Consider the following 25,678-nt stretch of genomic DNA (forward strand, 5'->3'; position numbering starts at 1 on the left):
TTAATTTTCTTATTTATTAGCCATTCAGGGACTGTTTATTTAGAGCAGTTATTGCCTATTTTGCAAACATTTTTAGGGATAGGTACATATTGTGGTGTTTGGTTCTGAAAAATACATGTTTATTAATACTCCGTAATGCTTCATTAAAAAAAGCAACATTAGCATCCTACATTCCCCTTCCTGTGGCACAGGCTAACCAGCCATCTGTGCTAACCATTTTCAGGCTGTCCTCACAAGCAGCAGGAAAAAGGGTTTCTTATGTTACTTGTGAGTGGTATGTGGCAGAAAGTTGAAGGAGAGGTAATTGGTTAAGGGCTTTAGTGATTTTTCCATTTTCAGATGCGTAGGACCCCTGTGGACATGCTGGCTTCACTTCGAAAGGGGGTGGCGAACAAAATTCTGCTTTCTGGATCTGCCTCCGACCCGTTAAAACCTGGCGCTGCAGACAATCCTCTGTGGACTGTGGCTGTTGGAAAACCATCAGCCCAGACGACGAGCCAATCCAGAGTCTCCTAAATACCAGCAATTGTCCTGTCCAGAGCCCATCTGTGCTTTGTGGGGATGGGAGATGCGAGTCAAGAAAATTACAGGCTACCCAGCCACCAGGCCTCCTGAAAAGATTATGGGGTGACTTGCCGATCTTTAGGTGGGTCAGGGGTTTTGAGGGAAGGTTAGAGTCAAAGCCTGTAGTTAGTGTTGAGAGGCGGAGTTTGAAGTCTCAAGGTTGGAGTCTACAGGTACTGTTGAGAGAGTGCCAGGCAGAAAAGATCTGTCTGGCCTCCTGTCCTGGTTCCCACACAGCTAGTGGGTGACTTGGTCACTGCCCATCCTGAGCCTCAGTTGGCTCTCTAGGAACATGATAGTGGTAGAGCGACTTGTCACTCCTGTGCCTTACAGAATGGGATGGCGCAGCTAAGCAGCTGCCAGGACTAGCTTAGATTTCCCGATGGTTGTCTTCAGAACGGAAGCTACCACCCAGACACTCCAGTGTCTTCTGGGACTGAGTTGCCTTCTAAGAAGGCCCTTGATGAGTCAGCCTTTTAACACCTGCCATTCTCCACTGCATTTTTTTTTTTTTTTTTTTTTTTTAAATCTCCTTTGGCTACTTCCTGGCAATTCAGATTCTGCTGTTACTGCTCTTGACTTGGGACAGTCACAGAAAGCATACAAGAGAAGCTGGGGAGGGTCACTATGAAATGGCCTTTGTTCAGTGTTAAGGGATAAATCTTGCCCCACCCACTCCCATCCCTGTTCGTATGCTGAAATCAGATTCCATGGGTACCTGGGAGTGTGACTTTATTTGGAAACAGGGTCCCTGAGGATGTAATTAGTTAAAATGAGTTCACATTGTATTAGCATGGGCCTATAATGCAATTTGACTTGTGTCCTTATAAAAAGGGAAATTTGGATGCAGAGAATGTGTGCCCATGCTTGTGTTCAAAAGGTGTATGTGCACACACACATGGGTGGAGGGATGTCTTGTGAGGATGATGATGATATCAGAGCAATGATGATTTAATAATATTTGAGACCAAAGATGGCCACCAAACTACCAGAGTGGGAGAGAGGCATGGAACAGTTGATTCACAGCGTTTAGAAAGAAAGTGTCTAGCTAGAAACTCCGGCTGGAGAGATAGCTCAGTATTAACTGCTGCTTTTGCGGACTACTGGGTTTTGCTTCCAGTGACCACATGTTGGCCCATAACCATCTGTGGCCCCAGTTCCAGAAGAAGCCATACTCTCCTTTGACCTCACAGGAACCAGACACACACGATATGACACACACGATAATATATATATATATATATATATATATGTATATATATATATATATGACACTCACACGATAATAATATATATATGACACTCACACGATAATAATATATATAATATATATATTATCGTGTGTGTGTGTGTGTGTGTGCGCGCGCGCAGGCATAACAGTCATAAAGTAAATCCTGAAGAGTAGAGAAGAAGGGAGGAAGAAGCAGCAGCAGCAATAGCAACAAGCCATTGCTGAACCTATCTCCACACTTACAGTTCCCAGGTAAAAATCTACAACACAACTTAGTGTCATTTTCATCATAAACAGTTGAGTTTCAGCAAATCACAAATAGCTATACTTCAGCCAGTCATAAGCATCAAGCTGATCACACCACTCCCCAATAAAGCAAATGCCTGGCTGCAGCCAATCACGTGATCTCTCTAGTTTGCTTTTGTCATCTATAAAAGCTGATTCTCTCTGCTTTTTCCATCATGACTGTCGCTTGAGTTGTGAAATGTTCTTTGCTCAGTAAACTCATTTAGTTTAATCTGTCTAGAGTTTTTCCTGAAGCCGCCCTGCCAACCCTCAGCTTTAAAAGCCAGGAGATGGGTGCACACCTTTAATTTTAGCACTCAGGAGGCAGACACAGGTGGGTCTCTGTGAGTCCGAAGCCAGCCTGGTTTACACGGTGAGTTCCAGGACAGCCAAGGCTATACAGGGAAATCTTGTTTGAAAAATAAAAACAAAACCCACCTCCCCAGAAGCCCCATGAAAAACTAAAAAACAACCAAACCAGAGGACAGTAAATCTCTGTGGTAGAAGCCACCAGACTGTGAATCTGTGTTAGTCAGAGCAAATCAGAGCACTTAATGCTTACTTACTGGATTGTTCTCTTGAGCTATTTTTCTCTCATCAAAATGTTTAATGGCCTCGGTTTAATTTTTTATTTAATTAAATTAATTAATTCATTTTTGAGACAGGTCTTTATGTAGCTCTGGCCGTCCTGAAACTCACTACATAGAGCAGGCTGGACTTGAACTTACAGAGATCTGTCTGTCTGTCTCTGCTGTGCTGGCATTAAAAGTGTGTTTCACCACATCTGACTCAGATACTTTAAAATGCTAACTAGAACTTGATTATAGAAAAAAGCTCAAAGAAAAAGTACTTTCTCCCTTTAAGACTTTTAATTTTAGTTGCTGTTGTTTTTACACTAGAAAAAAAAAATGAAACCTTTTAAAGCGATTTATTTGAATTATTTTCTTAGGCACTTTATTGGCATCTACAGTTTCAGCTCATGACCTAAGGTCACTCATTCACTCCCCAACCCCATCCCAGAGTTTAAAATGGGCTGTGAGGCTTGTGTTCTCTGGCCTAACATTTCCCACACTTCCTACCATGTGTGAGGGCTGCCAGAGCCAGGGTTGTTGGTTCCCTGGAGCAACACTGAGTGTCCTGTTTCTCACTCTAGACCTCTTTGAGGTGTGCTTGGTAGTTGTTTGTGGTTTTTTTTCCCTTTACTGGGTGAGCGGAACACTATAAAACAAAACCAGGGATAGGAGCAGACCAGTGTGTTCAGTTTGGGGCACACTTAATAAACTTTTGTGGACTTCTGTTGTCTTTTGTTTTTAATCTGTCAGAGGATTCCTTGGAAGGCCCTGGAGTCTAGGAGTGAACATGGCAAACCCTTTCAGTAAAGGTCCAGGTAGTAAAATAACTTACCAAACTTACAGTTTCTGTTACAGCTATGGAAGTACAAAAGTAACCGCAGACAATATGTAAACAAATGGGAGGGCCATATGTAGTGAGATTTTTCTTTGGGCTGCTAGCTCACAAATAACAACACAGAGACTTCTTACTAATTATGAAAATTGAGCCTCAGCTTAGGCTTGTCCCATTAGCTTTTATAACTTAAATCAACCCATTTATACTAATCTATATTTTTCCTTGTGGCTCTTTACCTTTGTTTCATTCTGTATGTCTGACTATCTCCATGTCTTGTTGGTGTCTGCCTGGAACACCTAGAATCATCCCAAGTTTTCCCCTCTTTTTGTCTCAAAGTCCCCCCCCCATCTCTTCTGCCTATTGGCCATTCAGCTTTTTATTACACCAACCGCAGCAGTAGATCTTCACACAGTTTACAAATATCCCATAACAGCCATATTCCAATAAAACTTTATTGTCAGATATTTTGAAGTTCAAAAAAGCAAGAAATTCACATAATTTCTTGCAAATTATAAGTAATCTTTTTTCTTAAATATTTCTATTTTAAAAATATAAAACATTGGGGTTTTTTTTTTGTTTGTTTGTTTTGGTTTGGTTTATTTCCTCACAGGCAGTAGAAAAATCAACTCACAAACTTTAGCTTGTCAAAGCCTGGTCTGATGAACAGACCCTGAACTTTGGGGTCAGAAAAACTAGGATTTCAAGTATGTTTGTCACTTGCTGGCTGTGTGACCTTGGGTGGGTTACACAATCCTCTCTCCAGAACTTGAAGAGTTGGTGTGCACACTGGAGATAACTTATGTAAAGTTTCCGGCTTCCAGAGAGCACTCAGTAACTGTGAGTTGCTTTTTGATTTCTCTCAGTGTGAATTCATAACCCAAGCAGTCTAGTCTAAGCCTTGTGGGGCAAAAGACACTGAGAAGTGGATGTATTCGGGGCTTAGCACACCAAACATGCTCTTTGCCCTGACTGCAAACACACGGGTGCAGAACATTTGTTTATATACGAGTCTCACGGCTCTCCACTATGACAGGGAGAGATGACCTCTTACTGTATCTGAAGAAAGGGATTCTGGACTTTAGGTGGCATGGGGAATTACTCTAGTTTAGCAGTTCTTTAGTCTGTCTGTCTTTTTGTTTTTTCAAGACAGGGTTTTTCTGTGGCTTTGGAGCCTGTCCTGGTACTCGCTCAGTAGACCAGGCTGGCCTCAGACTCACAGAGTTCTGCCTGCCTTTGCCTCCTGAGTGCTGGGATTAAAGGCTTGCACCACCACCACCAGGCTACTCAGTCTCTTATAATTTCATAGCACATTAGAATATCAGTTTGTTGGACCAGGAAGTTCAAACAAAAAATTTTTTTAATGTTTTTATTATATGTCATACAAAAGGGAGATCCCAGTACTCAAACATTCTGCTGTCCTCCATGAGTTCTGCTACAGAAGGACATTAAAGAACTGTGAGTCAGTGGCAGTGGCCATGGTGGTTGTTAAAGCCTTGGATCAGGAACCCTTCCAGACTTCAGAACTTGTTCACTTACCTGTATAGACAGATCCTGTGCTTGGGTATTTCAACACATTATGGAAAAAAAAATTGAGCAAGTCTCAAAAATATATTTTTCTCTGGCTGGCCTGGAACTCTTTATGTAGGTCAAGCTGGCCTTGAATTCACAGAGATCCATCTGCCTCTGCTTCCCAAGTGCTGGGATCAAAGGCATATGCCACCATGCCCAGCCAAACATCAAGGAATTTAAAGTGACTCACATGTTGTTTTAGCTCATTTCCTGTTGCTATAACAAAATATTTGAGGCTATGTACTTTACAAAGGATAGAAAAACTTCTAAAAATTTCTGGAGGCTGTAAAGTCTCTGCTTTGGGAGCCAGCACCTGGTAAGGACTGATCTGTGTTTCCAAGATGGTATTTTGGTCACTGTGAACTATGCAGGTATGCTGTGTCTAAATTCAAGGAGCAGAAGAGAGAAAAGAAATAATGCTAGCACTTTTTGTAGTGGTATAAATGTATGTATTCATGAGTGTGGAACCCTCATGACCTGAGCACATCTTAGTCTGTCCCATCTATTAATACTGACACATATGTTTTGGAATACACATTCAGCCTGTCATGGATATACTTTGAGTGCTGGATGTAGCCTTTTTTTTTTCTTTAACTTTAAAAATGTGTGTGTGTGTGTGTGTGTGTGTGTGTGTGTGTGTGTGTGTGTGTGTTCACATGTGCTTATGCACAGGTATGTGGAGACATGTGTCTGGAGGTCAGAGGACAACTTTGTGGAGTCAGTTCTTTCTTCCACTTTTACTTGGGTTCTGGGATCAAATTCAGCAATTGGGTTTGCCTAGTAAGCCTCTTTACTCACTGAGTCATCTCATCTGCTTGCAAGACAAGAAAAGTTTGAAGATACCAGTGGCCGGTCTCTGTCTTCAGGTACTAGACAAGGGCCGTGGGATTGTTGATCCAGAACACAATAGGCTTATAGGTGCTAAGAAGATGAGGTTCAGGGTAACCTAAATAGAGTGGGAGCAAGAGGGAACTTACTGTGTATCATGTCTTTGTTACATTTGGCAAATCCTTTAGGTAGGGGTGTGAGGAATACCAGTGTCTGATACTGTGTGTCAAGCTTGAGACCATGGGTAGACCATTTAACCTTGATATCTATACCTATATAACAGAGGAGTGTTTGACCATGGCTCTCATCAGTATGGTGGTACCATTTTAGCTATGGCTTTAGTAGTAGCTTGTATGAACAAACAAGATCAGAGGAATTAAGATGGTTCCCAATATCACATAGAAATGGGAGGGACTGGAATGTAGGTCCCTAGCCTCCTGTTCTACTTCCAAGTCAGCCTACTTTCAAAACTTAAAATCTTACATTGGTTCATCTTGTTTCTTCTGTATCTAGTTTTGGAAGTATGGTATACATGTTTTTGAGTTTCATAAGAGATCAGTAATAAGTTAACACAATTTGTTTACTAGCATTTCATAAACGTTGATTTCTTCAGACATTCAGCAGCAGGCAGTCTGCCTTTAAAACGTGCTGAGTTTGTTTGTGAGTTCAGAGAAGATCTTGTGCATGCCATGGAAGACACTCAGGATGTGGATTGTGTCTGTGGAGAAGTTTTCAGTCTGCTTTTGGCATTAAACTGATTCATGTCTAACTTTCAGGGCTTTTAATCAGGTATTGAGGTTATTTGTTGTCATATGTATATTTGTGGTCTTTTTTGGAGGGGTTCTTTTTGTTAGTTAGTTTGTTTTTGTTTTTCAAGACAGGGTTTCTCTATAGCTTTGGAGCCTATCCTGGAATTCACTTGGTAGACCAAGCTGACCTCAAACTCACAGAGACCCACCTGCCTCTGCCTCCGAAGTGCGGGGGTTAAAAGTGTGTGCCACCACTACCCCATTTATTTGTTTTGTTTTTATGTATCCCAGGCTGACCTCCAATTTGTGATCCTCCTGCCTCAGGTTTCCCTGTGCTAGGATTATAGGTGTGCACCACCAAGCCCAGAAGTTCTTGAGTCTCTGTGGCTCTTGTTTCCTCATCTGTAATGTGGGCAAGAGAATATGTATATCACAATGAGTTTCTAAGAATGTAATTGCATGGCTTGCAAACAGAGGCAGCAGGGTCAAGGGCTGGTGGATTACTTTGGATGCAGGGTCAGGAGGGTCCCTGGTTGGAAGCTAGCCTGGGCAACATAGAAATGCCCCCATTTCAGTTGGCCACAATGAAAATAAACAGGAAGAGGAGAGGGAAGAGGAGTGCTAATAGCTATAATCAATAACACCCAGCTAATAACCCCACCGGGTATAGATGGCTAGTTTATAGTGTGGACATTCTCCTGTTTGTCATCTAGTATGTACTGACAGCTCTGTGTGCTGACATCACCTTCCTTTAGGGCCCAGCCCACCTAAAAAGTAGAATGCCCGCTAGAAGCAGAGGGAGACACAGAGTTCAGTGAATCTCAAACTGGTCTTTACCTTTGAAGTGACAAGTATCGCTTCTTCTCACTTTTCATTGGCCAAGTCAAGTCACATGACTTGGTATACAATTCTCCTCTAGTCAAAGGTAACAAATATTCTAAAACACAGCCTTCAGAAAGTAAAGGGAGTACGACCTATGACCAGAAAAGGTTTGAAACACAGAGTGAATACTAGCGCCAAGTAGGCTTTGAGTTCTGATTCTTTTCAAAATAAATGATTTGCTGAGAATTTTCTCAGAAATGGTTGTCACTGTCATGCCTTTGTTAGGTTTATTTAAAAAAAAAAAAAAAAAAAGCCAAAGATGACAGCACATACACTGCCAGCAATTGTCAAAGGAATTCTGGGAAGCCAAGCTTTGGCTTGCTGTTTTCAAGGGTTCCAGAGGCAAAGCAAACAGCTCCTTCTTGATTACCCAATCTATGTTTTAACAATGAATTTGGAAAAATTAGTACCATTCTGGAGATGTTAATTTAAGTGAGAAGACCCCCCCCTCCCCATTACACACACACTGGTCCATCTTTTACATCTCCAGGAGTCCTCTAGTTACAGAGAACATAACTTTCTAGAAAAAAAAAAAAAAAACCTAATAACTAAAAACAAACAGAACAAAAATCCCTTCCAGCCACAACCCAGTATTGACACCGAGGCAGTTCAGAGAAGTTCCAGGAGAGCTTTGCACTCAGAAACAATGAGTGACTTATAGTCATTGTATCACCAGATTGTTCTAGCAGAGACCTGCTGCCAGCAAGGCTTCAGACACCACTGCCAGCACACCTGCCAAGTCACTCTTGAAGCTCTAGATCCTGGGTGACTTCTTCCTTATTTTAAATTTACTTTGATGGCCTCCCCCTAATCAAAATCTCAGGTATTCACCACCTCAAATGTTGGATCACATTCAGCATCCTCAATGTGACAGAATCTGCTATCGTGGTACCTTGTGACCCATACAGCATCCCCATTAAAGGTCTCTTGTCAGGAGCCATATGATACCTGGTTATATTTTATTTTTCTACTTTAGTGCTGAGGATTGAATCTAGGGCCTAGTTCATGTATGTAGTCCACCCCGACCTCTATTCCAGCTGATTGCTTTTCTTTTCTTGTCTTTTCTTTTTATGTATGTGGGTGTATGTGCATACATGTTCATGTGTGTGCATACATGGTTGTGTACAAGTGTATGTGTGCATGCTTTCACACAAGAATGCATTAGTGAAGTCATGGGTGCCAAAGAAGGCTGAAAGAGGGTGTGAGATCATGTGGAGCTGGGGTTACAGGCAGTCGTGAGCCTCTTGATGTGTGTGCTGGGAGCTGAACTCGGTCCTAGGAAAGAGTAGAAAGTGCTCTTGACTGGGGAGTCATCTCTCCAGCCCCCTAGTGTTATTCGTTAGCATAAACTTTAGTGTTTGTCTTCTGACTTGGTGCTGTAAGGTACTCACTCTGCTCTCTTTCTAGAAAGCTTAAGAAATGCTGCATTAAAGACCCTTTATCTGCTTCTTTGGTCTTTCTTCTTAGGGATTTCTGTCATCCCAACTGTTGGATCTTCTCTGCTGCTATGCAGTGTTTGTCCCTTTGCCTCGTCTCCATCTTAGCTTTTCTTTTAGATGTCTTAGATTCTCCCCCCCCCCCATCCTTTTCAGGTATGTATGGTACTTACGCATTTTAGTTTTTCTTCATTTTGAAATGATGTTATCTCACACATCCAACTATTTCTTGAATTTCATCATCTAGTCTCTGGATTTTTCTTGATTTTGAATTACATTGCTTTTTCTTTCATATCATATCAGTGGCAGTGTGGCTTACTTTTGATGCTTTGGGTGGTGCCCCCTACAGAACACACAAATACATATGTTTTAGACTTTTTTCTTTATAGATAGGTTACAACATTAAAGGGTTTTTCAAGTTTAAAAAAAATTTATTTATTTTATTTGTGTGTGTGTGTGTGTGTGTGTGTGTGTGTGTGTGTGTACCTGAGTGGATGTATGTATCGCATGGGTGCAAGTACCAGCAGAGGTGAGAAATGGTCAAATTTCCCCAGAGTTGGAGTTACAGGTGGTTGTGAGCTTTCTGACTTGCATGTTGGGAACTGAACCTGGGTTCTCTTGCAAGAGCAGTGTGTGCTTTTTACTGCCAAGTCACCTCTCCATCTCTGACAGGTTATAGTTTTAATCTCTTCTTTAAACATATTGTGCCTTTTTTTTTGAAAGGTTTTACTTAGCTGTAGAGATTATTTTCTTCTTATAGCATCATATGGGTTTGATCTTGACATTTTTGTACTAATTATAACTTTTAAAAAGTTAGTGAATGAACGTTGGAAGGAAAATCATTCAGAATACTCTATCTTCTACTGTATAGATGTAGTGTTTAAAGACAGTCACTCAGTTCCTTGGGATTCCCTATTCTATCTCCTCTTTCTTCTCTTTATCTCACCTCAGCTTTGTTCCCATTCCTACAAGACTCCCATCAACAGGAGACCCTGATTTGCAGCTTCTAGAATTCACACAAGTGGGGCTCTCTCAGACTCATCCATCCTTAACTAGAAATGTTTTCTCATGAGCTTGAATCTCTTGGGTTTTGAGCTATTTGTCAGCTTCCCATCATTATAACAAAGTCTTGAGATAATTGGTTTATAAATAAGAAAGGTTGATTGTGAGCTGAGGAGATGGCTCAGCAGGTAAGACATGTTGTACAAGCCTGAGGACCTAAATTCAGATCCTAGAACCCACATAAAAAGCAGGGCATGGTCAGATACTGATTACCCTAGTGCTAAGTCGGATGTGTTGGCAAGGATGGTGGTAGAGACAAGAAGATTACTAGGGTTTCCTGGCCACTAGCCTTGCTCTAGATTCAGCAAGAGACACTGTCTCAAGGGAATAAGGCAGAGAATGGTGGAGCAAGATACCTGACATCCTTTTAACATTGCATGTATACATAACATATACACATAAGCACACACACAAACACACACACACACACACACACACACACACACAAACACATGACAGGGGAGGTGGGGAGGTAGCTCTTAGTTCTAGATGTTTCAGTCAGGCTCAGTTGCTTTCAGGCCTGTGATGAGACAGCTGATTATGGTAGGAACATACTTTAGTTTCTTCCTTTCTCCCTCCCTCTCTCCCTCCCTCCTTCTCTCTCCCTAGTGATGAGACACCATGACCAAGGCAATTCTTATAAAAGAAAGCATTTAACTGGGGGCTTGCTTACAGTTTTATCTGGTTAGTTCATGACCATCATGGTGGGAAGCAGGCAGGCATGGCACTGGTGGCTGAGTACTTTCCATCCTGATCCACATGCTGCAGGCAGAGAGAAAGAGACACTGGGCCTGGTGTGGGCTTTTGAAATCACCTCAAGGCTCACCCGCAGTGACACAACTCCTCCACACCTTCTAATCCTTCCCAAACAGTTCATTAACTGGGCACTAAGCATGCAAATATATGAGCCAATGGGGCCATTCTCATTCAAACCACCACAGGGCACAAAGAAGAGGATGCTGCCTGCTTAGTGGTGGCTAAGGAGTGAAAGATGTGAAGGAAGGGATAAAGTGTCCTATGGTTCCTTTTGAAGACATGCCCCTATTGACTTCCATCAACAGGGTCCCACTCTTTAAGTTTCCACCATTTCCCAATAGTACCATGGGCTGGAGACCATGCCTTTAACATCGGGTCTTTGGGAGGGACATTACAGATCTAAACCATAGCATTAAGAGAAATGTCTACTTGTGTTTAATTGTCCACAGTAGTTTACTTTTGCTATCTCTGCTTTATCTGTTTAGTTTGTGAGGATCCAGAGGCATTTAAAAGCTGTGTCCCTGATCCACATTCCTACAATTCTCTGACCACATATTCCATTTTGAAACTTTTAGAACGCTACTGGAAATCATGCAGGTGTATCTGATTGGTTGAGGTTAGGTCACATGTCTCTGTCTTCATTGCCAGGGACAAGGAGAAATAGTTTTTGGACTCTATCTGGAATCTCACAAGAGCTCTGGACTTGCAGGGAAGATATTGAAAATGCATGAAATGTGTGCTCTGTGGATATGAGTTCCAAGGCTCAGAATTTACCCACACAAGCCAGGCTGATGCCCTTGCGATGTTCCAATGTTCCTAGCTGCTTAAAACACTTGTTCTCATGCCGTGAACCAGGCACAGGCACATTGCTCCACGCATAAACATGACAGTGACTGCAGACTCCAGCTTTTGTTGTAACGATGAGATTAGAGTATTCAGGAGCTTAAATTAGTTTGTTTGAATAGATACTAGGGCTCTGGTTAATCATATAAAACAGTTGTTAAAAAAACAAACAAAAAAACTAACCTGAGTATCATCTGCTGGTTGTGTGAACTCTGACTAGGGAGATGAACAAAAGCACCTAGAGTTGAACCCTTTGCCTTGTGCCTTGTAGGGGATTTGTATGGACTAAAAATCATTTATGGTTTCTCTTAGGACCAGGCGGTATGATATATATATATATATATATGTATATATATATATGTATATATGTATATATGTATATATGTATATATGTATATATGTATATATGTATATATATGTGTGTGTGTGTGTGTGTGTATTTTTGATATGATATCTCACTCTGCGAGACCCTGCTGGCCTGGAGAGCCTCTTGCATCTGTCTTTAGAGTATTGTGATTAAAGGCATGTACCACCATGCCCCGAACCCCACCCCCAATTCAGTTAGCTCTTTTTTGGTGTATCTCAATGTGTTCTATAGCAAGTCTTTCTGTGTACCACCAGTCCCCACATCATGACACAGAGACTTATAATACATTATAAAAGCTGGGCCTTAGCTTAGGCTTATTTCTAACTAGCTTATAACTTAAATTAACCAATTTCTATTCATTTACATGCTGCCCTGTGTCTCCTCGTGGCTTTTTCCTTCTCTTCCTGCACGTCCTGCTTCCTTCCATCTCCTCTGGAGTCTCCCCTGTCCCTAGATTCTTCACCTCTTCTCTCTGCCCAGTTGTTCCGCCTAACTTCTTCCTGCCTAGCTATTGGCCGTTCAGCTCTTTATGGTCCTAACATGCTTTGAGGGGCTCTTTGAGCTTATGAATCAAGCCATTCAGAGAAAATGCTTTCGTTTTAGAATTGAGACATATCTACAAGTAAAGTTTCTTCTGTTTTTTTCTTCACTGTGGTCCAGGTTGCACTGGAATCACACAATCATTCTGCAGATAAGGTTACAGATTTATAATACATCCACCCAATCCTTTCAGTATGTGAGCCAGTCATTCCTGTGCAATCCAAGGTCCTGGGAGAGCATGTTATTTATAGTACCACATGCATGGGCCCCATAATATAGTGTGGGCACTGAAACTGACAAGTGTAGGCTGAGTCTTTTGGGAGGAGTCCTGCCCGGTTTCCTGTTTTGTTGCTATCTTTACTAAAAGTGTCCAAAGCATGTGATTTCTTGGAGTGCCTAGTCTGAAAGGTTTTTCCATGAGAGCGATGGCTATCTTCTAAGGTGATGGTAATTGTCTGCAAAAGAGGGCTTCCTGGCTAGAGACCAAGAGGCCTCAGAGGACAGATGGAACTGAACAGTGGTGTGGACCGTCCTCCCAGGTGTGGGCACTTAACTCTAGGTCAAGCTCATTGTATGCACATGCTTGCCATTGAACTCTCCCTGGATCATATGAAATGGGTACTATTAGCTTCACTTTGCAGAAGAGAGCTTTATGGGTTATTTTGGATTTCTTTGAGACACAGTCTGTGTTGCACACATGGGACTTGAACTTGAAATCTTCCTACCTCAGCCTCTTGAATAACTGGGATATATATATATATATATATATATATATATATATATATATATATATATTCTCAGCATGCTGTGTAATCCAGAAAATCTTCTATTAATTAATTAACTAACTAGTTAATTTTGAGACAGGGTCTTTCTATGTAGCCTATGTCCTGGAACTATCTGTGTAAATCAACCTGAACTCACAGGAATCCACCTGCCTTTGCTTTCTGAGTGCTGGGATTAAAAGTTTATGCTACTATGCCTGGCTATTATTTTACTTTACTTTCTTGGTATTTAAAAGTACATTTGTTTTAGTTTGTTTCCTGTTGCTGTAACAAAAACCACGAGGGAAACAATTTATGAGAGGAAAGTGTTTCTTTTTATCTTATTCTTCTAGGTCACAGTCCATCAGTGAGGGATGTCAGGGCAGGAACTTAAAGCAGAGACCTAAAGTAGAAAACACAGAGGATTGCTGCTTACTGGTTTTCTCTATGATTCATGCTAATGTAGCTTTCTTATACAGCCTGAGCCCACTTGCTGGGGATGGTGCTGCCTGTAGCATGGCTGAACCATCCATTAATTAACAATCTAGATGATCTCATAGACATGGCCATAGGCTAATCTGATTTAGGGGATTCCTCAAAAGAGGGCCTTTTCCCCAGGTGACTCCTCCTCCTTCTTTTCTTCTTCTTCTTGAGACAGAGTTTCTTTGTGTAGCTCTGGCTATCTTGCAATCCTTTCTGTAGACCGGGCTGACCTTGAACTCATAATGATCCACTTCTCCCTTTCTCCCCAGTGCTGGGATTAAAGGCATGCACCACGCTGCCCAGCCCCAGGTGACTCAAATTGTATCAGCAGACAATAAAAAACCACGTTTACACCACTTGTGAACTCGACACACAAGCACATCACCATTAAACCATAAGTTTTCGTTCTTGTTTTGTCTCCATGCTCTAATGTTAATATCATAATATAAAATATAATACAACTTTAAAACAAAGATTTATTTTTATTTTATGTGTATCAGTTTTTTGCCTGTTATATATGTGTGTGTGTATACATATATGTATATACCCCTTGCATGCCTGGTGCTCTTGGAGGCCAGAAGGGGGTGTCAGATGCTCTGAAACTGGAGTTATAGAGGGTTGACTCCTGTAAAATAAAAATAATTTTTAAAGGTGTTATAGGAAAGAGCCAGAGCATAGAAGCAATCAAGCTAAAGCAAACCTGCCCCCTGCCCTAAATTAGAAGTGTAAATACAATTCCATAGCTCGTTCTCTGGCATCTGGAGTTTGCTCAGGATCTTCTGGGTTCCACAGGGCTTGGGTAGTCTCACCTCTCCAGCTCTGCCATCCATACCACACACTCTCAGGCTCAGGATGGCTCTACTCTGCACTTGCTACCATCCTTATAGATATCTCATGGTCCTGGCATTTTCAGTATCCTAGGGCCTATACAGCAACCAAAGCTTCATCTTCTGTAATGGCTCCAACACTGCCATGAGATGTCAAGTCTCAGCTGCTCTACATGACTCCTTTATGTCTTTGAAGCCAGTACCACATGGGAGACTCTTATACATTATTTGCTAAGTTCTGCTGCCAGGTTGATGCACATTCCTGGACTCTTTGGACTATAGTTTCTGTGTGCTGATCTTGAGGAAATACCCCCTTACTGTCCCAATGGGGCACAGAAGTTTACACTCCAGAGATAACGAACTTTTATTAATCACAGCTGGTTTTGCAGATCCATCTGACCAGCATCCATTGTCCCAGTAAATTACAGAAAGTTTCATTTCAGTGGTGGTACTTTCTTGCTCATCGCTGCTGATTCTCGCTACCACAAACTCTTAATTAAAAATATCACACAAATATGGTCCTGATAGTCCTTGTTTCTCTTAGCAATGTCACAAGCCAGGCTTCTATTGTCTGTATTTCCCTCAACATTCTTAGCTTCCAAAGAAGAGCTCACTTAGTTCTGAGTACCCAATGGCTTTTCCAGGTCAACGTTTCGTTTCAAATATTTCCACAATCTTCCAGCAAACAACATGGCCAGGTTCCTTACAGCAACACTTCACTGTCCTGGTACCAATTTCTGTTCTAGTTTGCTTTTCTGTTACTTTGATAAAAATAATCTTTTCAATTGCAATTTGGGGGAGGGAAGGCTTTACCTGGCTCATACTCCCAGGTCACAATTCATCCTTGAGAAGTTAGGACAGGCGTTCAAGCAGGAGTTGAAGCAGAAATCATATAGGAATGTTGCTTACTGGCTGACTCTCTGGCTTGTGCTCAGTGAGCTGTCTTCTATAGCCCAGGCCCAGCTATCTAGGGATGCTGCTGCTCACAATGCTCTGGGACCATCTTCATCAACCTTCAAGCAAGGCAATCTCTCACAGACATGACTGTACATGGCCAGTCTGATGAAGGCAATTCTTCAATTGAGTCAAGCTACAATAAAAAAATAAAGACTGTGTGTGTGTGTGTGTGTGTGTGTGTGTGTGTGTCTACATACGTGTACTAGGGACTGAACCAAGGGCCTCAGGCAATCTATCAACACTCCACCACTGAGCTACCTCCTCCACTCTTCACCCTATTGTTTTTTGTTGGGTTGTTTTGAGATAGACTCTCTCTATGTAACCTTCACTTTCCTGAGACTGATACATTGACCAAGCTGGCCTCAAACTGACAAAACTCCATCTGCCTCTACCTCCCAAGTGATAGAATTAAAGGTGTGGTCACTTTACCTCACTGTCTATTTTTATTAAGACATCTGAAACAAAGAGCAATCACGTCTGAAAATCAGTTTTGAAGATGTATTTAGTCTAAAAAAAAAAAGGCACTTGAATTATGTGTATGTTTGTGTATTTGAATGTAGGTGCCCGAGAAGGTCTCTGGCAGTTACAGGCAGTTTTACACGTGTGTGTGTGTGTGTGTGTGTGTGTGTGTGTGTGTGTGTGTGTGTAAGACCTGTGTTCAGAATCCAGGGGTTGTGTGGAGCTCAAAGGACAATTTTATGGAGTTTTCTCTCTCCTTCCACTTTTCTTTATGTGGGTTCCAGGGACCCAACTCAGACCACCAGGATTAGGAGACAAATGGCTGCTCCTGTTGAGCCGTCTTGCAGGCCTTGACACTCTGTCTTTCTGTTACATGCCAGTAAGCTGTGTCAATAAGTGGCATTGTAGGCACTGGTGGTGGGCAGGGTTCTCTCATGTATTATAGCATTACTCCTGGCTGTAATCAAACTCAGTCTCTTTTTCCTTCCGTATTAGTCACTGAGACCTTGGGGTTTGGGGCATTATAGTTGCATAAGGGGACAACAATGGCCTTTAAGGAGCTTGAGGAAGGGGCTGAGAGGTCAACAGTCATGCGACATGATCCTTTCCGAGTGAGCCTGGCATTGGAGGTAGTAAGTGGCTGCTTCCTTTCCTTTCATGGAAGAAGGACTGTTGGGGTGTACATGGGTGAGGGCTGTGCTTAGGGTGTTCAGTCTTAGCACTGGGCACCTTGAGCTGTACAGTGCTGCAGGTCGAGTCCTGCTCTCTGCATTTTTGGTCATCCACAGTCTTCCTGACCTCCACTCACTAAGTTCTAGTGTTAGCAGCCCTTCCCCTGCCAGGGCCAGGTTATGTCCATGAAAAATGTTGACGCACATCACCAAATACACCCCCCCCCCAACAAGATTGCAGCAGGAGGAGAGTCAGTATCACCAGGAGGTCACAAGTCCAGACACTGAGGAGGATGAGGGAGCTATCCATTCGGTTGCAATCAAGCCGTCCATACCCGAGTGTTACTAGCTGGAAGTACCATAGGCTTCATTTTGAAAATCTCCTGTGCAGAGCTGAAGTTAATTACTGATGAGTAGAGCAGGGGCAGGAAACGAGAGGGGGGCGGTATTCCAAGTCAGGTGTTATGAGGGACCTACCCATGGGTGTCACTTACAACAGGCACCATCTGGCAGCTTCTTTTCTTAACTAGTCTTGCTAAGAACATGATGAGCTCTTCAAATCAACATTTTAAAATGCTGCACGTACAAAGGCTCAGGGCCTTGGGGCAAAGCCTAAGCCTTTTTGTCTGTGGCTCTTTTTGAGATGGAGGGTTTTGTGTGTATTCATCAGCAAAGATCCTTTCTGCAGAAGGCTGTTTTAACAAGACCCACCTGCAATGAGAGCTCAGCCGGCGCCAAGGCCGGATTCTGGGAGACTGGGTAAAAGGTTAACAGGAATAGTAAGGGCCTGAGTCTAAGGTGGAGTGGATGCTGGAGGTGTGGAGTCTAAGATGGAGTAGACAACATAACCAGTTGGTCTGGGATGCAGCTAAGGAGGAGGAAGTCAGGGCAAGGCCCAGGCTGTCTCGTTTGGGTATCACCTTTTGATAGGAGATGAGAAGGAGGCTCAGACGGGAGAGGGGAGAAGGTAGTGAATTGGGGTAGCTAGTTGGTGCAGTGGAGGAAATTACTGCAGTGTTGGAACCTGGAACTGAGGATAAAGAGGCAGGTCTGGAGATAAGGCCTGTGAGTCAGGCAGCAGCCGAAGCTGTGGGTGAGATTGCCCAGGGGACTATGTGGAAGGAGATGGAGTAGAGAGGGTATGTGAAGACCAGAGGAGACTCAGCTGTTTTCCTCTGAGTCAAATCTTTGTCTCACGATCCCTGTCCCAACCCACAGCCCACAGCGATTGCTCCATTCCTTACGCCCTCCTCTAAGGAATCTGAGCTTGTCTTGTTCCACCTAAAGCGTGACCACATTGAGGTGTTTTGGAGCCAGCAACAAAGGTATTTCTGTTTCCTTTGCTGAGTTTTGCTTTTGCCTGGGAAGCCCATTACTAGCTCTAATTACAGCACGGGTTCCATCTGTAGGGGTCCTATTCCTGCTTCCTCTAAACCAGTTAAACCTGGCCACAAATCTTCCCTCTGAGTGTTTTGATGCCCCTTGCTATGGGATTCTTAGTTAAAGATTCTAGATCCAGTGAATGTTTTGACTAGAGGACAAAGCTCAGGCCCCTTAGCAAGAGTTCACAATCCATTTCCTGCCTGCTAGCGCTGGGCTCAGGGCCGATTCAGTTAGTTACCATATCTTGGGTCTGCTTGGTGGATGCTGAACCCGGATTCTTGAGAGCAGTCTAGGAGATACTCTCCTGTGAGTTTCCCTTTAAAATCATCGGGTGGCCAGCAGTTTATTTAACTAAAAATAAGTTAGATGGTGAAGCAACATGCTGGACAATAGAGCATGGGATCTTTGTTTATTTTGGAAAACTCTTAAGATTCCGTTAATCCAGTTGTAATTGGGGATCAGTACAGGAAAGACTGGTTAGGGGCCTTGGAGAGCCAGGCTGCTGGAAGGAAGGACAGCTCAGAAGCACATCAAGTGTTTTCTCTCCTCGCTGGGGTTATCTGCCAGAAAAGGTGCCGCTGATCCCTGGGCGGTTTTCACCAGGCAGCTTCTGAACTTTAACCTAGTGTTGCAACCAGGATCGCGCCTGCCAGCGTGGGAGTCACAGGATCTGGGCCCCCAGCACGGGTTACCTAGACTACAGGCATGCTCTGACTGCATCTGGCCCAGGCAGTGAGGGGTGCCACGGCCTGTTAGTTCTGGTGTATGAACAGGGGGGTGGGCACCACTGAGGCATGGTGACTCCAGGAGAAGGCAGTGTGTGGTCCAGAAACCTTGCTCTTGCCCTCTGCTTCAGGGGTAAAGGTTGACTGCATTCGGGGCAGTGGCTTGGGCTGTCACGTCGTTTGCTAGTCTGCCGGTGTGCTCTGAGTGCGCACTCTTGGTCCCCCCACCCCGAGTTTTTACCCTAGATGATTTTCCTTACTGTCCAAGTTGCCTGTTTACCGATGGTGTGAATCATAGGGTGATTACCCAGTGTCCACAGCGAGGAGAACCCAGGCGTGTTTCAGCTGGACAGCAGCTGGGAGCTCTAGCTCCCCAAAGTCAGGGCTGTATCTTGACAGGCACTGGCAGGTGCTTCCCCGCTCTGCTTCTGCCCAGGGTCCTTTCTTTTCTTTGTACAACCCCTCTGCCATGCCCCCCCCCCTCCGGAATCTTTAGCTCAGGATGCACAGTGGCTTTCTTTGAACTTAATGTGACGTTTTAAATACTAGGACAGCTTCCCCTAGCCTACAGACCCAAACTCGATTCAGCATTTCTGTATCTTTTTAGGTTTCAATCCCTCTCATGACACCTAAGGGCAACTCCATTGAGGGCAGTGTCATTACAATTAGTAGGTCCCACTCCGTGTCTTGTTATTTCTTCTGGAGGATCTACAAGTGTGAGGGTATGTTTTCAGCCTCCTATTGGGGCTAGTGGACTTTATATGTCACCTTCTGCAGTAGCTCACCTCCTCTGGCTATCAGCTGTTGAGACTCAGGAGTAGTGGAAATGTGGAAGGCAGAGGAAATATACCAGGAAAGCTGTTCTTGGAGCTGCTTGGAATGCCTTATCTCTCCATCCTTTTGGTAGAGTAACTGGAAAACTACTTTCTCTTTGCTGTGGAAAAGAATGACCTGGTGGTTAGCATGGAGGACTTGGACAGCTGATGGCAGCTGCACCAGGAACTATGTATGGAAACAAAGTGACATGACAGCCCAAAAGTAGTTGCCACATTGGCAGTGAGGTGCCAGGTAGGTTGTGGGGGTGTTCCATAGCCTGGCTTAATATTTAGAGTCCCAAGAAGGCCTGGAGCGAATCCAGTATGAGGTGTGGTGGACTCAGGCCAGGCAGGCAGGTAGAGGGGAAAGCTATGGATATGAGAAGTCGCTTCCAGTGTTAGAGGTTCAGCCCATCGTCATCTGGCATACCGGCAGATGCGCTACTGGAGTGACTGAGAGTCCTACATCTGGCAGGCAACATGAAGTCTAACAACTGTCACACTAGAAGCTTGAGAAAAAAACCTCAAAGTCTACTCCCCTCTCCCCCAAGTAACACACTTCCTCCAACAAGGGGAGGCCACTCCCTTTGAGGGCCATTTTCTTTCAAACCACCATATTCTATTCCCTGGCCCCCAAAGGCTTACAGCCATATCACAATGCAAAAATATGTATTCAGTCCAACTTCAAATGTTTGCCCATCACGGTCCCAAACTTGTTTCAAAGTCCAAAGTCTTCTGAGATTCATGCAATCTCTTAACTGTAATCACCTGTAAAAATCAAAATCAAAAAGCAGATCACATACTTCTAACATACAATGGCACGGGATACACATCACTGTCCCAAAATGCAGGAAAGGAAGCACAATGAGGAAATGTTGGATCAAAGCAAGACTGAAAACCAGCTGGGAAACTCCAAACTCTGCATCTATGAAGTCTGATGTCAAATGCTCTTCATGTCTGGGATTCCCTTCAGCTTTGTTGACGCAACACACTTCTTTCTCTTGGTCTCCCTGTTAGCATCTTTCCTCAGCAGGTAGCCCATGACTCTGGCATCTCTAACATCTTGGGTTCTCCAAGGTAAGCCAGGCTTCAACTTCACAACTTTGTGCAACAGCCCCTCTACTTGGCCTCCATTCAGGGACCCCTGACATAAGCCAGGACTTAGTGGCTTTCCCTAGCCATAGAGAGAGATTCCATAACTCCTTTCTTTTTTCCTCAACTCTAAAGCCAGAACCACATGGTCAGAGCTGTCAAGTTCTACTGCTTGCTGGGACTGGACCATGGACCCTCATTCAATTACATCCTGTCTTACGCTGCCTAGGCTTGACTGTCCTGAAACTTGCTCTGTAGGCCAGGCTGGCCTCAAACTCAGATCTGCCAGCTTCTGCCTTCCCAGTGCATGGACTAAAGGTATGCCCCACTACACCCAGCTCTAAGATTTTCTTCAGTTCCTTGTCATAGGTTGGAAGCATAGCTGGGCGGGATCATGCCCCAAGGTCACCACTCCCTTTATTCCAGTTCTTAATGCATTTATCTCCTTGAACAGAGGATTTAGCTCCATTCCATTTTCTGGTGCCCCTTTCTTCTCAAATATTTTTCCTTGCTCAGCTTGCTCCTTCTCATTATAAAAGTCTTCATTAGATTTACCACTAATATCCACACGGCAGAGTCTGTCTATACTAGCCCATTTTGAGATTTCTTCTGCCAATGGAATTAATCCAAAATTCTTCATTTCATCCTGAGGCAGACTTCAGACAAGGGCAAAAAGAAGTCACTTCCTTTACCAAAACATTACAAGAATGGCAACATACTAAGATTCTTCTCTGAAACCTTTTGAGCCAGATCCCGATATTTCCAATCATTATCAGCACCATTGTCTTTCACGCTCCTCCTACTAGCATGACCCATTAAGCACTGGCTCAGAGCATTCCACTGCTTTCCCAACCCAAAGTACCAAAGTTCACACCACTCCAAACAAGAGCATGGCCAGGCCTATCATAGCAGTACTCCAGTCCCCGGTACCAACTTCTGTGTTGGTTTGGGTTTTTACTGCTGTGAAGAGACATTGTGGTCACAGCAACTCTTATAAAGAAAACATTCAATTGAGGGTGGCTTGCTTATAGTTTTAGAGGTTCAGTCCATTGTGATCATGAAGGGGAGCATGGCAGTGGGCAGGTAGATATGGTGCTGTCTACATCTTAACCAGAAGGCAACAGAATGTCACCTGACTGTCACACCGAGTAAAATTTGAGAAAAAGACCTCAAAGCTCACTCCCATGGTGACACACTTCCTCTAACAGGGCCACACCTTCTAATAGTACCATTCTCTTTGGGAGGCATCTTCTTTCAAACCACAAGCTTGATTTGTACATTTTATGTGTCTATTACGGTTTACTTGATGTTTGTGCACTGAGAACAATCTGGAAGGAGAAAATCTACTTGTGTGACTGGTACCCCTGGAGGCCTGAAGAGAACATCTGGTCTTCTGGACCTGGAATTAGAGAGGGGCTGTGAGCTGCTATGTGGGTGGGGAAACTTCTGGAAGAGCACAAAGTATTCTTAACTGCAAAGTCCTTTCTCTAGCCAGGTGCTTGTTTTTAATCCCAACATTCAGGAGGCAGACGCAGGTGCATCTCCAGGAGTTCAATTGCAGCCTGGTTTACAAAGCAAGTTCCAGACCATCCAGGGCTGCAGAGTGTGACCTTGTCTCAAGACAACAACAACAAAAAACAACAACAACAAAGGAAGGGCTCCAGGGTTAGAGCTGGGTCACAGGTCGGGAGTCACTGTTTAACCTTGGAAGATTCATTCTCTGTGCCTGTGAAGAAAACATCCCAGTACCAGTCTAGATATTTTAGGTGTTTGGTGAGATCACCTGGGACAAAGAGAGTGCTGCTTGGGGTTAGGAATGGCTCTTGCTTTCTCCTAAGATCCACCTTTCCTGCTCCTTCAACATACCAAGGAGGGACTGTGGAGCCCCGCTGCTCTGCCACCTTCAAATCTGATTGTGTATATCCTATTACAGCTGGTTCCCACCTCTCTGGCTGTGACTTGCTGGGTGACTGATTGCTTGGAGGAAGAGAGGACCACAGGGAGACTGGTGCACAGAATTCACGGGCCTGTCCGTGAGCCTGAGATGTCCCCACTATGGAATTGTATCACACACACACACAGAGGTCTGGAAAGGTGGGCTCAGAGTGGTTTTAAGTGAGCATTCCAGCCTCTGGGATTGAGGCAAAGGGGATAAAAGTTGCACCAAGCTGTTGTGTCTCATCGCCTGTCCTTGAAGCCTTATCTTTCATTGAGATAACCAGAGCTTGGCTAGATGACTCACAAGGAGGTTTAACTCTTTCCTGGATGGTTCAGGGCCAGCTCCTGAGAAACTGGGGGAAACAAGTAGATATATAGGAAGAATGGTTTATTGACTCTATGGTTATTTATGAGAAGCTCGAAGTTGCAGAGAGCATATAGGTATCTGCTTTCATGCAATTGAAATCCTTCCAGGAGGAAGGAAAAGAACTAAAGTGTTTAAATAAATAAACAAGAGAACTGGGCTTGCAGCTAGGGCTGTAAAGATAAAGAAGCAGGCAGTGGCTCTCAACTTTGAGCATGCATCAAAGTCACCTGGAGGGCTTGAGAAAACACAGGTGGCCAGCCCCCACCCCCAGAGATTTTGATTCAGTGTGTCTAGGGTGGGGCCAGCATTTGCATTACCAGCAAGTCCTCAGGTTATGTAGTTGCTACTGATCCCTGGACCAATTTTGAGAGCTAGGATGATGGTGTGTGTGTGTGTGTGTGTGTGTGTGTGTGTGTGTGTGTGTATGTGTATTTGGGGGGGGGGCAGGGTGACGGTGCATGTATTGGGGATGATGATGTTGAGGGGTGATGGTATGTATGGTAGAGGTATGCGTAGGGGTGATGGTATGTGTGTAGTGGGATGAAGGAGTGATGGTGTGAGGGGCTGATGGTGTTGGGATAGTGTTGAAGAGTGATGACAAGTGTGGGGTGATGGTGTTAGAGGCTGATGTTGTCAGAGGGTAATGGTATCAGAGGCTGCTGGTGTGGGGGTTGGTATGCCTGCGTGCATGTGATGTCAAAGCAATAGAAGCTGCATTATTTGTAGTTCTTCTGAGATCAAGGACAAAGGAAAGGAAGACCTCTCCCCTCTCCCTCTGCTTTTGTCAATATTCAGAATAGCTTTTGGAATCTCCTTGAGGGTTGTCTTAGGATGGCAGGTCTCGTGTTCCTTTGCAATCCAAAATCTTTTCATGTCTATTTATTCTCCTAAAGGAGCAGCTGCAAGACCACCCCTGAATCTGGCACTGCAGAAGCCTTGATGGGACCATAGAGACAGATGTCCTGCTCCGGTTGTATGCAACCCAGACCCACCTCAAATGTCACTCCCTATATCTGTGCTTACGTGTAAAAAAAGTCTGTATACATAAAAATTGCTGTGGCAAATAGACTATAATTAATACCAAGGCAGATGGCCTAACTTCTTGATCTGTCTGCAGTGTCTGAAGCAGACCTGTCATAACTAAAGCTGTGTTAACTGGTTTCAAATACTCATTTGATCAGTTATTTACACTTGAGCACTCTGCTAGATCCAGAGTCCAGGTCCTGAAGATAGGTCCAGGCCCACATGATTTCATGGCCTGATTGGGGATGCAGAAAAGTTGTTAGTTAGGTAATCACACATAAGGTATCATCTTAGTTTCTATGGCAGGGGAAGAACAGTAACACGGAAGTGCAGAAACATAAGAAGTCAGAGGGCTTCTGGGAGGAGGTAACATAAAATGAGGGATGAGCGGAGTAGGTTAGGAATGACATGGAGGAAGGAAACATGTATAGTTGCTTTGGATAGAGATGTAGGGTAGCAGGGCTGTTGGTGGCGGCACACTCCTTTAATCCCAGCACGCAGGAGCAGAGGCAGGCAGATCTCTGAGTTTGAGGCCAGCCTGCACTATAGAGTGAATTTCAGGACAGCTATGCAGAGCTACCCTGGAGAGAGAGAGAGAGAGAGAGAGAGAGAGAGAGAGAGAGAGAGAGAGAGAGAGAGAGAGAGAGAGAGAGAGAGAGAGAGAATAAAGGCCAGGGGTGAGGGAGAACATGACATCTTCCCTGACAAGTACCCATCCAATACAAACCCGGCCAAGAGGTGGGGCTAGATCTTGAGTGACCTTTTAGGGATGAAGGAGCAATGCATTTTAGGAGTCACTGGGAAAATGTCTGAGGGATTTCATTGGTGGGTTGCTGTTTATACTGAGTGTGAGGTTCCGGCTTATGCTCAGCCTGGGGATTAATGTGACACCAGTGTTAGGAGAGCATGAGAAGCCAAGGACTGGAGTTTGCTGTGAGTTGGCTCTGCCAGCAGGTTGTGGGCCTCTGCTTTTCACTTCCTCCCACCGGTTCAACTAGGAGTCTGGGCAAACCAGTTTTGAATTCTCTGCCTCAAAGAGCCTTCTTAGAAGCAAAGCCACAGCTCTATTGCCGTGTGCTTTAGAGAAAGAATACACTCAGAAGGGAATACATCCCGAACAGTTGTGGAAATGCTCTCAATACGGTTGTTCAGTTGTTCCGTTTGTGCTGCTGACCTCAGAGATTTGCAGGGCAAACTTTGTGTAGCCCGTCTGTAGACCTGTCTTATTTTCAGGACTGCATGACCTTCGGCAGGCTGACTTGGTTTTTGATGTCCCATTCTTTATTGTTGGAATACCGGGACAGTGACTACCTCTAGGAACATCCTGGGAATGGGGATGCCAAGCATAGACATGGGGTTGTACCTAAGAAAACAGTGGGCTCCTGGGGGAGGGGAAGCACTCACCATCCAGGGTGCTCAAGGCTTTTAGTCCCCAGTGTGGCCAGCTCTAGGTGTTTGTTTTTGTGTGTGTATTTAGGAGTTAACCATTCAGTCTAATATCTGTATGTAATTTCCATAAACATGTTTCCCAGTTGCTTTTAGTTAGTCTTCTCTTTATGTCTGCACTTATACAGAGATGAATATGTTAAAAAAAAATTAAGGTCAACAAAACTTCCAACATAGAAAATGAATAGGTTCAAACCTACATTCCCCCCCCC

The 25,678-nt window shown here is 43.9% G+C and overlaps 1 long non-coding RNA gene across 1 annotated transcript; it reads left to right on the forward strand.

The window, feature by feature from the left end:
- The first annotated feature begins 17,868 nt into the window (after positions 1-17,868).
- LOC127229078 (uncharacterized) lies at positions 17,869-24,081 on the forward strand. The gene is made up of 2 exons (XR_007835108.1): positions 17,869-18,002; positions 23,891-24,081. It is a non-coding gene; the product is annotated as an uncharacterized LOC127229078 (long non-coding RNA).
- The last annotated feature ends 1,597 nt before the right edge of the window (positions 24,082-25,678 follow it).

This window comes from Phodopus roborovskii, unplaced genomic scaffold (assembly GCF_943737965.1).
Source record: "Phodopus roborovskii unplaced genomic scaffold, PHOROB, whole genome shotgun sequence".
In the NCBI taxonomy this organism is placed as follows: Eukaryota; Metazoa; Chordata; class Mammalia; order Rodentia; family Cricetidae; genus Phodopus; species Phodopus roborovskii.